We start from the raw sequence: 14,634 nt of genomic DNA on the forward strand, positions 1-14,634 counted from the left end.
GTATGAAGGAAGGTTGTTCCAGAAAACAGCAGTTGAATGAATAAATGACGAAGATGAAAAGTTGGTTCTATGGGTTTGAAGTGGGATAGTAAATGGATGTTGGCTGGTGGCGGCGGCGGCACGTGTTCGGACTGTTTTGAAAGAGAGAGCGGGAATTATAGAAGCCAATTCAGAAGAACAGTGCCCATGGAAGTATCTGTAGAAGATGCATGCAGCAGAAACAGTACGTCTATGAGAAAGTGAGTGGAGAGACTCTGTTAGAGATGAATCATTAATTAACCTAACTGCCCTCTTCTGAATGGAATCAAGAAGCCTGAGAGAGGTTTTGGGGGCACCACCCCAGTTGTGGAAACAATATTCCATGGCAGGCGGATTTGCAATTTATACAGAGCGAGCAGCTGTTTGAAAGAAAAGTAATGCCGAGAGCAAAAGAGAAAACCAAGTTTTTTATATGCAGAGGAAGCAATATTTGTAATGTGCTTGTGCCAAGAGAGATTAGAAGTCAGGGTAATCCTCAAAAGAGATATATCATTTTGCCTAGAAATCGGAGTGTCACTAAAGATAAGCATAGGAGCAGAAGAATCCTTTTTGCGAGATATAAGACAAGACTGAGTTTTAGAAGGGTTGAAATCAACTAAGTTCTCTTTGCCCCACTGGAGAATTACCTGGAGATCGGCATTTAAGGAATTGGTAGCAGATTTTCGAGAGTTGAAGCTGATTGAGCAGGACAAGGTTTCTCAAAATGGAAAGTGGCATGCAATGTGCTATCATCGGCAAAACTATGGATAGGATTTCCAGTCAATGGAAGAAGGTCATTAATATACAAGAGGAAAAGAGTGGGGGAAAGAACTGAATCTTGGGGGACACCGGCATTAGTGGAGAAGTTAGAAGACAGAGAGCCATCTACCATCACCCTCAGTGAGCGATCAGAGAGAAAACTGGATAACCAATTACTAAAAACAGTTGGCAAACCATAAGATTGAAGCTTGTTTAGAAGACCTTTATGCCAAACATGATCGAAAGCCTTTGAGATGTCAAGAGCAACTACTTGTGTTTCACCGAACCTTTCCATTGAATTAGTCCATAAATGGGTAACATAAGCCAGAATATCACCAGTGGATCGACATTGACGGAATCCATACTGCCGATCGTTGATCAGACGGAAGATTTCTAGGTAGTTTAAGAGTTGGCGGTTAATTGATTTCTCCATTACTTTAGAAAGAGTAGAAGTAATTGCAATGAAACGATAATTGGATGGGAGGGATTTATCACCCTTTTTAGGAACTGGCTGGATATGAGCAACTTTCCAAGCAGAAGGAAAAACACCTTTGGAATAAGAAAGTGAAAAAGGCGGCAAAGAATAGGAGTAAGTTCAGGAGCACAGGTTTTGAGAACAAGTGGAGAAATACCATTGGGACCTGGAGCATTCTTAGCATCAAGATTCATCAAACTCCTTCTGACATCCTTTTGACGGAAGACCACAGGAGGCATTGAATGGAGCGTGTTGGGAATGGTGGGAGGTGTTTTACCAAGATCATTAATACATGAGCTGGAAGAAAAATGGGATGCTAGCAGGTCAGCTTTATCCTTGGCTGAAGTGACAACAGAACCATCTGGTTTGGACAGAGGTGGGAGCAGAGATGGGCAAAAGTTGTGGCCAATAGCTTTGGCAAGAGACCAGAATGCTCGGCTACCATTAGAGCAAGAAGCAAGTTTTCTACTCTAAGCCTGTTCAAACTCTAGTTTGGACTGATTAATAACTGCTTTACAATTGTTGCAAGCTTTGGTATAGGCAGAAAATAAAACTGAAGAATTAGAAACAAGCCAATTACAATATGCAATATTCTTCTCTTGAACAGCCTTAGCACATTTATTGGAAAACCAAGGTTTAGATAAAGGATGAGATTTTAAAGTTGAGTGCAGTGTGGGATAAAGGATTCCATTCCTGCAAGAATAATTTCACTGACACGATCTGAGCAAATGTTGACATCAGAAGTTTTGAAACAGTAATCCGACAAAGGAAAAGAAGAAAAGAAGTCACACAGGTCATCCCATTTTGCATTCTTGTAATGCCAAACAACACGAGGTTGGGAATAGCCATGAGATAAAGGTTCCATTGGAGAAGAGACGATCACCAAGTTGTGATCTGAAGTGCCTAAAGGACCTCTCACTTCAACCGTGTACTTAGAAGGGTTGTTTGTGAGAAAAAGATCAAGCGTATTGGCTGTATGATTAGGATTGTCCAGTATTCTTGTAGGTAAATGAACAATCAGTGCTTGGTCATTAGTAATTGCAAAAGCCTCAGCATCTCGACCAGCTGGGTCGGTGTGACTAGAAAACGGAAGCCAGCTGGAGTTGTGAACATTAAAATCACCAAGGAAAATTACCTCACTGTTAGGAAAGTTGGACTGGAGAAAGTCAAGTTGCAAAGGGAGGATGTCAAAGAGCTCCAAGTGATTAGTGGAGTTGGGAGAACGGTAGAGACAACAGATGAATTTGACACAATGAGATAGAGAGATTTTAAGCCAGAGAAGATCAAAGAGAGGAGATTCCAAATTGCCAAGTCTCTGACAGGGAATATCAAAACGGACATATGCACAAGTACCACCTTTGAGGCGAAAGAAATCATACAGCGAATAATTTGGGCAACTGAGATGAGCAGTAGTTGAATCAACCGATAACTGAGATTCTGTCAGAAAAAGTACATGGGGTTTGGCAGACTGCAAGTGGAAATGGTCATTGTTGAGATTAGAATTGAGACCACGTATATTTGTGAAATGAATTAAGAAGTGCTTGGGAGGTTTAGATCTTTTCGCAGATAAGCTTGCTGTATTAGTTTGACAATTCATGGTGTATTCAATAGTAAGAAAAAGTGGGTGGGACATGCTGTATGAAGTAATGAAATTTTTGGATATGGCGTACATGTGGTAAGAATATACCCAGATCCTTGACATAACGTGGCCTTGACAATGCTCCCCGCATACACACTACTCAGACTCCCTCCAATCACTATCTTGCAGAGTAGAGGTTGCAAGATTATACACTAGCTGATCCAGAAGCCTGCTAGAGAGTTAACAATAGGTTCGGTTCAGTGTACTAACTAGTGGCCGGCCTGCGAACACCGTTTTAGAGCTGTACCCTCGAAATGTAAGGAATATTGGATCTCGCCACAACGTTCATCATAACCTCAAAAGTCATTAATCATACTGCATGATGGAAGCGATTGGGAAGGGTTGACTGGAACTTAGCTCTAGAGACTAAACATGGGTTCCACCACTTCAAGCCTCCAATAAGCAAAGTGGTGGTATTTCGCCGGTTGATGAGAATCATCTACCACCTAGTACTGCCTGGTAACATAGAGGGGCGGCGTTCTTCCATGTGGTGTGGGTGCCACACCTTGACCCCTGCTTACGTTGGTTCACACCTGGGTGGTCACCCACCATGTACTAGTGCATGGAGGTTATACCCAGGATTACTAACAATCCCACCATCACGAAGGTGCAAGCAGAGGATTTGGCTTTCACAGACCGTCTGGACTTCACCGAAATTGGGTCCACTTGACTTGAGTGTCACCATCCCTTTATCTATAGCAATTACTTGGGTTTAATGCCATATTGCTCCAGTTTGCACAGCAATATTTCATTGAAATAGTATCACAAGGATTCCTGAAATTATTATTATTAGCCATATGGAGCAAGGAAGCCTGAGTCTTATGCTGCACCAACTAAAAAAAATTTCTTCTTCTCTTTTTTTTCTGTCAGGCAGGCCTTAATTTCTTGGTGCTGTGACTGTTGAGCCTGCATCATGCCCAAGTATTTGTAGGCCTCTGACTCTTCTGCCATGGCTTCGATCTCTTTACCAGTCTGCAGCTGGTAGTTTCAGTTGACTAATTTTCCCTGGTGCAATCCATGGGTCTTGCATTTGTCTAGACCAAATTCCATCCTAATATCATTGCTGAATTATTCAGTGATCTGGAGTAGTTGCTGGATGTACTTCTAGGTTCCCATGTAGAGCTTGATGTCATCCATGTACATCAGGTGGGTGAGGATGTATAGTTCTTCCTTCCTTCTTTGAAGTTATATCTATACTTGCTACTGTTGAGCATGGTGGATAGCAGGTTAAGTGAGTACTGTATACAGGTCTGGAGGCCTCATTTTAAGAAGGATGTAGAGCTGTTGGAACGAGTACAGAGAAGGGCAACAAGATTAGTGAACAGAACAAAGGGTTGCTCTTACGAAGAAAGGCTTAAGTTTTGCAAATTACAGTGTCTGGAGACTAGGTCCCTGCGAGGTGATCTGATTGAGATGTATAAAGCCTTGATTGGTTTGAGCATGCTCAATACTGATGGGATTCTTCCTCTTTCTCAGAATAATCACCTGAGAGGACATAAATTCAAACTGAGGAAAGACGGTTGTAGGATAGATGTGTGGAAGTTTGCCTTTAACCAGCAGGTGGATGATTGCTAGAACAACTTGTAGACGTTTGTAGAAGTTGATAGCTTAAATAGATTCAAGGCAGAACTTGACAACCATTTGGAGCAAGGGGGATGGGTGAAATAAGGGATTTTTTTTTTTTTTTTGGCTGATGCTATATAAGCTTGCTTTCTTGCATCATGTGCCCTTGCTAATGCTAATGCTAAAAGTGCTAGACAGAACCACAATGGGCTCAGGGCATCTCCCCGAAAGATTCCTCTCCTGATGAGAATTGGCCTGGTTGTGATGTTTTCCACCTTAATGGCGGTACTCCATTTCGCCATTGTTTCTCCTAGGAAGCTTTTCACTATCGGATTGACTTTGCAGATGTTCAGCGCCTCTATTAGCCAGCTATGAGGCACGGAGTCGGAGGCCTTGCGGTAACTGATGTAGGCTGTGCACATGTTGCGGTGATTCTTGTAGGCTTGCTCCATAACTGCGGCATCGATGGTTAATTGCTCCTTGCATCCTTTGCTCATCCGCTTGTATCCTTTCTGTTGTTTGGTCATTATGTTCTGACTCTCCAAGTGGTCTGATATCTTCCTGGTTATGCAGCTGCTCAGGATCTTGTACATTGTCGGGAGCCAGGTGATTGATCTATATTTCGCCAAGTTTCCTGTATCTTCATCTTTAGGCTTCAGATATGTGATTTCTTGAGTGAGAAACTTCAGGATTGTCTCTGGTTGCCTTATCATTCGGGTGAGCTGCCCTGCCAGGTGCTTGTGTGTGCAAGTGAGTTTTTGTACCAGTAGTTGTTCGGTTCGGTTTTTTTTTTTTTTTTTTTAGGAGCATTAGCAACTAAGGCCATATTGCTCAGGGCATATGCGGTGGTCGTTCCCTGACCTTCCCGCAACCTCCGTATTTGGTGGTCACTGGCTCGAACCCCGGTTTAATCAAGAAGCGTGTGCTATGCACTGCTGCTCCTGCCCACCAGTAGCTGTGGACGTTATCTATTCCTGGAGTTCTCCAGTTGTGTGAATTCTTGATCGTCTGTTTTTTTCTTCTTCCTGAATCTCCCACCCTCTCATTTCTTGTACATCCTTGGTTTTCTTGCATTCTAGTTCTATTCAAGGGGCTCGGCTGTTATGTGTTACTTCCCAGCTCCATATGTTCCCCAGAACTCCACAATTGTCTTCTGCTCGGGCGGTCCATTCCCTTCATTCCCGTCTTCTCCGAGACTCCTGTAGAAGCCTCTTTGGTCCTCATCGAACATTCGGTTGTTTATTTTTCTCTGGGAGCTCTCTTTGTATTGGCTTTTGCTGAGTGCAAGGAGGTTCTGCTTCAATGTGCCGAAGTACTAATGATATTACTAATGATATTAAGAGTAGGAGACCGGCGGAATTACTTAACAAGTACAGGTCACTGTTGAAAAAAAGCTGCGAATTAGGGTTGAATTTGAAAGTGTCTGCAATTCTGTCCAGACACGATAGGAGGGAGTATATGATGAAAGCCCTGTCGATCAATTCGGCCCTGGAAAGACTGCACAAGGCTCAAGGGGTAGAATTTTTTTCAGCCTGGTCTGTACTTGTTAACAGGAGAGACCGATTCTACAGGGATGGGATACACTTAAATAGAAAGGGTGCAAGAATGTTTGCTGATGCTATCGAGGCAGTGTTAGGTGGGTCGGAAAACTGCTAGATTGGGGGGTTATAAGGACTAATAGATTAAAGTAGCCACTGGCAGAGGTGAAAGTGATTCTTGCAGTGCTTCTATTGGAATGAGACGCAGCCTGGAAAATAAGATGCAGGATATTTCAGAGACAGCTGGGAATCATTGGGGTACAAGTAAACACATGGGTTGTGTTAGGGTAGCTAAGAAAAAGAACAGGTGCATGTATACTTGCATGTACACCAATGCTAGGAGTTTAGTAAATAAATTTGATGAATTTGAGGTATTGCTCAAAACATCAAAAGGCAGATATTGTGGGGATTTCAGAGATGTGGTGTAACACAGATATAAGGAATGCAGAACTGAATTTGGGGACTACAATGCCTACAGAAAGGACAGACAGGATAGGAAGAGAGGAGGGGTTATGCTATTAGTTAAGAAATACATAAAATCCAAGGAAGTGAAGCCAGTCGACATTGCTGGACAGTGCAGTGTCGAGTCAGTTTGGTGAGACATAAGCATTGGGAGATCAAAATTGAGAGTAGGAGTGTGCTATAGGCCTAATGACTCTGATGAGTATAATAAGAAACTGTACAGGGAAATAGAGTGGGCCAGTAAATCAGAGAGTCTTATAATGGGGGATTTTAATTTCCCGGATATTGACTAGAATTTGGAGGCTGGTCACTCACACGCTAGCAAGGCTTTTGTGGATTTATTGGATGATTGTTTTCTACATCAGTATGTTCGGGAGGCAACTAGAGGGAGTAATACTCTTGATTTGATTATCAGTAGTGATTCTTCATGCATTAAGAATCTGCAGATAAAGGAACCACTAGGTGGCAGTGATCACAGTGTGCTGAAGTGGGATTTACTCAAAGAGGTAACTACCATAGGGGTAAAGGGAGGGTTATTGCTTTCGTAAAGGCGACTACGATGGACTGAACTGAGACAGTATTTAAATTCTATACAGTGGGACCAACTGATGATGTTACCAACAGCAAATTCAAAATGGGAAGCATTCAAAGAACTTATCTTGGAAGCTACTAGGCTTTACATACCAACTAAGAGATATTGTTCAAGGTTAGGCCTAAGTGGATGTCAGATGAACTAATGAGACATATGGCAGAGAAGAAAAATGCATGGGATACTTACAAATTAACACGTGACACAGAAGCCTATGATAGATACAAGTTGATCTGTAACCAAGTTACAAAGGAGGTTAGGCAGGTGAAGGCCGATTACGAGAAATCTTTGGCAAGGGATGCAAAGAAAAACAGCAAAGAGTTCTTTACTTATGTAAACTCTAGAAGGAAGGGGATGAATCAGATTGGTCCACTTGATATCGATGGGTCAACTGTTGATGATCCTGCTCAGGTAGCTAACAAACTAAATGAATATTTTGCATCGACATTCACACATGAGGAGTTATTTAGCGAGGGGAAAGCCAGATGTGTATTCAACTCTGGCAGTAAGCTAGAGAATCTTGTAATAACTGAGAGTAAAGTGGAGGAGAAATTGTTGAAGATAAATGCAAGAAAGGCACCTGGGGTGGATGGGATCTATCCAGTCATATTAAAGGAGGCAGCAAAGGAAGCAAGCAAACCCTTAGCCATAATTATGAGAGCTTCCTTGGACTCAGGGGAAGTACCCATGGACTGGAGATGTGCAAATGTGACCCCAATTCACAAAGGAGAATCAAAGGGCGACACAAGTAATTATAGACCTGTTAGTTTAACTTCTGTTCCTGGAAAATTAATGGAGGCACTGGTTAAAGAAGCACTGCAGGATCATATAGACAAGACTTCAGTTATAGCTCAGACACAGCATGGTTTTGTTAAGGGGAAGTCTTGCCTGACCAATTTGATTAGATACTATGATGCAGTCACAAAAGAACTGGATGCAGGGATTAACTTTCATATTATATACTTGGATCTTAGAAAGGCTTTTGATACTGTTGCACATGGAAGACTGCTGCACAAATTGGAGCAGTGTGGCATTGGAGGCAAATTGCTGCTATCGATAAAGGGGTGGTTGAGGGGGAGAAGACAGAGAGTGGGTAATCAATGGACACTGCTCATCGTGGATTAATGTTATTAGTGGAGTCCCTCAGAGTTCAGTATTGGGTCCATTATTGTTTTCTGTATTTATAAATGATATTGATGATGGTTTATCAAGCTTAATGTCCAAGTTTGCAGACGATACGAAGATTGGCAGGGTTGTCAAGGACACTACTGACACCACTACTGCAAAAGGATCTGGAAAGGTTGAGCAGATGGGCTGAGAGGTGGCTAATGAAGTTTAATATTGACAAATGTAAAGTACTACAATGGGAAAGAGCAACCCCAGAGCAACGTATCAACTCTGTGGTATTACACTGACAGTAGTAGAGAATGAAAAGGACCTAGGGGTGGTTGTGCAGGCAGATATGAAGTTTTCTGAGCAGTGCAGACTGGCTGCAAGAGTAGCTCATGGTGTATTGTCGATGATATATAGGAATTTTTCTAGCAGGGATAAGGAGGTGATTATTCCCTTGTATAAGGCAATGGTCAGGCCACACCTAGAGTACTGTATAGAGGTCTGGAGGCCTCATTTCAAGAAGGATGTAGAGATACTGGAACGAGTACAGAGAAGGGCAACAAGATTAGTGAATGGAACAAAGGGGTGCTCTTACGAAGAAAGGATTAAGTTTTGCAAATTACAGTGTCTGGAGGCAACACCAGTGAGGTGATCTGATAGAGGTGTATACAGCCTTGAATGGTTTGAGCATGCTCAATGCTGATGGGATTCTTCCTCTTGCTCAGAATAATCACCTGAGAGGGCATAAATTCAAATTGAGGAAAGACGGATGTAGGATAGATGTGCGGAAATTTGCCTTTAGCCAGTGGGTGGTTGGTTGGTGGAACAGACTTCCATCCCTTGTCGTGGAAGTTGATAGATTAAATAAATTTAAGGCTCAGCTGGACAGGTATTTCGAACGAACAGAGGGGTGAAGTGGAAGTGGTTATTTTTTATTTATTTTTTTTTTTTTTTGGCTGATGCTGCATAAGCTTGTTTTCTTGCATCAAATGCCTCTACTAATGCTAAAAAGTACTCTCCTATTCTCTGATTTTTGTCTCATGTTTACTGTGGATGCTGTCTGTCTTGAGGATGCTCTTCACTTTTCCACTCGTATTATTATTATTAGCTACATGGTGCAAGGAAGCCTGAGGCTTATGCTGCAGCATCCAAAAAAAAAATTCCCCAAGTTACCCTGACAGAGAGAGAGAGAGAGAGAGAGAGAGAGAGAGAGAGAGAGAGAGAGAGAGAGTCAAAAAGTAGAAGGGAATCACCAAGAAAGAGAAGAATGATGATATCCAGCTCAGTACTCTGGGTGCGTCAAGCCCATACTCACCAGATGTGAGCCCCTGGGGTTAAATATATATATCAAAGGAAGCAGCAGAGGAAGTAAGTAAACCCTTAGCCATAATTATAAAAGCACCCTTGGATTCAGGGAAGGTTATCACAGACTGGAGATGTACAAATGTATCCCCAATTCACAAAAGGGGATCAAAGCGTGACATGACATGAGTAATTACAAACCTGTTAGTTTAATTTCTGTTTGGGGAAAATTATTAAGTCACTGGATAATGAATCATTGCAGGATCAACAAGATAAGACTGCAGTTATAGTTCAGACACAGCATGGGTTTGTTAAGGGGAATGTCTGACCAATTTGACTGAATACTACAATATAAAGCAGCATCTGTTTCCAACAGTTTAGACACCTTGGTTCTGCAATAATGGGCCAATTCTTAAAAGAATGGCCCTGCATACAGCAGTGTCCACAGTACATTTCTTTTTTACAGTATTTACATTTGTGCACTTGAAGTATATACACTTTAAACACTAGGTAACAGTAACCACATCCCTCACACAAAAGGAATCCCAATTCCCTTTCTTCAGAAATGCTGATCTCACATTTCTTGGAAACACCAAAAATCCAATTACACGAACTCCCCGACTTACATAAGGGTAATGCTACATAAGTCAGAATTTCCCCATGCAAGTGCAGCAATTGCAACTATGCTCGCTGAATTGATTGAATGAAAAAAGAAATGTTCGATGAACATGTAAATAGAATTATTTATTGCATTCATTCAATTTTTTATCTCATGTGCAGTAAAAATTACAAAAGCGTGAAATTTAAAAAAATTTCAAAATTATAAAATTACAAAAAAAGAGAGGAGACAGGCATACCATCATTAAGTTTTACCTCTCGAGCATCGTTGCCAGAATCGACATCTTCAGCTGATAAGTATGCTGCTGCGGAGGTAGAGGGCTGTGGAAATTTAAAAGGGGTCAGCCACTTAACCTTACGAAAGAACATATTAATGGATGACTGGATGGTGGCTTTATTCTTTTCATCATAAATTTCTTTGTAGCAAGCAAGCATATCATTCACTCTGTTAACTTTTAAGAATCGTTTGCTGTCAGGATCCTTTTTTTCAAATCTCGCCATTGAGATGAAATTTCACGAAATGTCATTGCCATCTCTCTGGTGATGAACAGTCTCGGCTCCTCATTTGGTTCATCTTGAGCTTTTTCTTCTTTCACTATCGCTGCCTGCTAGTCAATAAGTTCTTCATTAGATTATTCCTTCTCTTCTTCCTCTATTAACTCCTCCACACCTTTGGCATCAACCTCCAACTGAAGTAGCTCTGCAACCTTTACAATCTTATCGGTAACCTCTTCATATGATTCGTCTTTTTCAAATCCTTTGAAGCCTTTAATGTGCCATGGGCTTATTTTCTTCCATGCACCATTTAAACAACTTTTAGTAATTTCCGCCCAGGCCTTATTACTGTTTAAAATGACGTGGTAAATATTGTAAGATTTTCAAAAGTCTCTTAATGTAAAATTTTTCTCACCGTCTACTGCAGACAATGCCCGAGCAAATTTTGTGTGTAAATAGTATACGTTAAAATTCGAAATAACACCCTGATCCATAGGTTGGATGAGTGAAGTCGTGTTTGGTGGTAGAAATATGACTCTCACGTTCGAAATGAAATCATCTAGATGCGCAGGATGTCCAGGAGCATTCTCTAACAGAAGGAAAATCTTAAAAGGAATTGTCTTTACAATATTTTTCAACCTCGGGAATGAAGAAGCATTTAAACAATCCTCAAAGAGAGATATTGTTATCCATGCTCTCTGGTTCGATCAGAAATGCATGGGTAGGGTGGCTTTATTGACGCCCTTAAATGAACGCAGATTTCCAGAATGGCACACAAGCAGTGGTATTAATCTGTAATCTCCCACTGCATTAGCCCCAAGCAAGAGCGTGGCCCTATCTTTTGATGCATTGAAACCTGGCATTGTATTTTCTTCATTGGCCATGTATGTTTCATCCGGCATTTTTTTTTCCCGATACAGAGCAGTCTCGCCAACGTTAAAAATTTGCTGCGTTGAATAGCTGCCTTCATCAATAATTTTTTCCAACACATCACAAAATATTTCTGCAGTTGCAGAATTGGCACTGGCGAATTCACTACATACTTTAACGTTTTGGAAACCAGCGCAATGCTTGAACCTATTAAACCATCCCTTGCTTGCCACGAACTTGGGTTGGGGTTTGCCATACTTATCCTTAATATCTTTATAAATACTTGTTGCATTTGCTTGAATTGCCATTAGACTCAGGGGCACTCACTTCTGAATCTGATTTTCCATACATATTATTAACAGCTGTTCCATCTTCGATATAGTACCTGAATGCTGTTTTGTGCTCACTGTTGATCTTAAGTGCGTTGATCCTTTGACAGTGTACATATAGCGCACTGTCCTTTAAACTAGTATTCACTGTTGAAGCAGCGAGACCTAATTCCCTTGCAGTAGATGACAAACTTTGTCCGGCTTCTTAATCATCTTCATTTCTAAATCAATTTTGTTTCGTTTCCTGGCACTATCACCACTTGAACTTTCCATTGGTCGCTTTCCCTTCATCATTGTAATACGTAAATAGGAATGAAGAGAAGTTTCTGAAAATTTGTTTTTTTATATGATTGAAGATTTCAGTAAAGGGGAACACATTTCACCATAATAGCATAAAAACCCACACAACTGCAGTTATTATTATTGCAAATGCAATAAGATCGAGTTTACTACCCATATATAATTAGATGCACTAACAGAAAAGCCCAATAAACTGGTTTGTTATTTGGTTTTTAGGAGCATTAGCAACTAAGGCCATATTGCTCCGGGATATGCGGTGGTCATTCCCTAACCTTTCCGCACCCTCCGTATTTGGTGGTCACGGGCTCGAACCTCGGTCTAATCAAGAAGCGTGTCCTATGCACTGCTGCTCCTGCTCACCCGGCTACGGAGGTGCCCCAATAAACTGAAAAGTGCAAATTGTTTTTGTTGTTTTATGGTCATGACCTCCAGAAATGTGCTTTAGAAAAATATCACAAAGGCATTCAAAATTGATCCTTATAACAGGAACATATGATAACGATGAAAGTGTACTGCAGTTTCCATTATAAATATGACCTTTTAGAGCAGCGTTTCGCAAACTTTTTTAGCCACAGAACACTTTTCATCTCACAACACATTCATGGAACACTTTTCATCTCACAACACATTCACGGAACACTTATGAAACGCAAGTTAAGAGGAAGCCAAAGAACTGTTGCTAATATTTTATCACACATGATGCACTGTACATCAGGTGCATCTTTATTTCCTATATATGTAATGGAAATTCTAATAACTGTCATTATACTTGCATTTTGGTCTTTTATTAGTTGGTTCCTGTTTTTTCACTTTGGATTTTTGGGGAACGGCTGCGATTATTCATCCTCAATTTGAAGTGTGACAATATTGTGTTCGTTTTCATCGATCACAGTTGCACTATTAGAAGTACTTTGCTTCTCATTTTAAAGTTCCTTTTTTCAACCACAAATCCATGATCACATATTTTAATAATAATATTTCAAAATACTAATAATTATCAAAAAAAATTTATATAAGGAAGTAAGTTTAGTTATGATATCGGTTTGCTTCCTCCTTTGCTTCAACCCTGTGTATTCCAGGCTAAATCGCATACGAATGGCATACTAGATCACCACATTGCTACTTTTTCGCAGATGTCATTACCTCTATGCATATTTCTCTATGCAAAGCTCATGAAAATAAAGTGTTCCGCAGTCCATTTGATTATTAGTCTGTACCAGTATATTAATAACCAAAAAACAATTATGTTAAATATTATAATAATACAAAAGTTGTGTACACTACAAATATGCAAAAATAATAATTAAAAATTAATAATTAAAATTAATTTTTCGCAGAACACTTGTTCACATCTCATGGAACACTTGAGTTCCATGGAACACAGTTTGAGAAACACCATTTTAGGATATAAATAGCTTAGTAATATAGTGAAATTTTCAACTTCCAAGGACCTTGAACGAAAAAAAAAAAAAAAAAACTAATGTGTTATTGGGTTCACATTATGATATTTTCATGATACATCTATTTTTTTCACACAGGATGCAAAATATGTTTCCACTATTTTTTTAAATTTGCACCTGCTAGAAAAAAACTTACGTAAAGTCGAATTTCCTTAAGTCGGGGAGTTCCTTGTATACACATTTTTGGTCTTACATTTATTGATGGCAACTTCATTAACTCCATAACCTGCTCTTTTTCCGTCCGAGCTCTCTGAGATTCTTTTCCCAAAACTGCTCTAGAAAATACTCTTTTTTTTCCCATACCCTGTGGTACACCAAAAGCTAACAGCTTAGGCTTCCATTTCCTTGTTTTTCTACATCAAACACAATCTCCTGAAATTTTGGAGATTTTACAATCTTATCACATCCATAAATACATTTTTATTTCTGAGAGTACTTATACATTTTACTTTCACAGCATTTAACATAGGTTAAAGGGTGTAAAATTACAATGCTGATTGCAGATGGGCTGTACATGTCTTTCTGCTACTGAAAAGTAGAGGTAAGAGGCAGAAAGACAAAGTTAAACAAGTTAACCCTCACTAGCATTACTGCCATTTATGAGTATATGCAAGCACAGTATTAAATAATAATTATTAAAATTAGTAGGGGTTTTTTTTTTTTTTTTTTTTTTTATGAAAACCCCAAACACAAGAGGTATTAGAACCTATAGTACTTAGTACTGTGCTTGGGTTGGAGGTTGAGAAGACGAAAGAAGATATTTGTTGGCACAACTTGAACTTCTGTAGACTAATTTTCAGGAAATATGTATGAAAGAAGGTTGTTCCTTCATACGTATTGATAATAAGGTTGTTCCTTCAAACGTTTTGATAATAAGGAAGGTTCCAGAAAACAGTAACATCATTCACAATATATCTTCTGTTAGTGAGGTGAAGTTAATTTCATTAGTTATTAATCCATTTGGGTCCTTCCATATTCACTTTCTGCTCACTCTTTTCTTGAAAAAAAAGTGTTCATTACTGTCATTCCTTGAGATTCTGCAAATTTCACAAATCTTTCACCAATTCCAAAATTTCCTATAGTTTCCATTTCTGTACTGTTTTG

At 40.0% G+C, this 14,634-nt stretch overlaps 1 protein-coding gene across 2 annotated transcripts in view; it reads right to left on the minus strand.

Annotated features, from left to right (window-relative positions):
• Wdr92 (dynein axonemal assembly factor 10) overlaps positions 1 to 14,634 on the minus strand; it is a 160,239-nt gene that overhangs the window by 41,777 nt on the left and 103,828 nt on the right. The gene's annotated exons all lie outside the window — the stretch shown is intronic.

Source organism: Mastigoproctus giganteus, chromosome 6 (assembly GCF_048544385.1).
Source record: "Mastigoproctus giganteus isolate SK-2022 chromosome 6, ASM4854438v1, whole genome shotgun sequence".
Taxonomy (NCBI): domain Eukaryota; kingdom Metazoa; phylum Arthropoda; class Arachnida; order Uropygi; family Thelyphonidae; genus Mastigoproctus; species Mastigoproctus giganteus.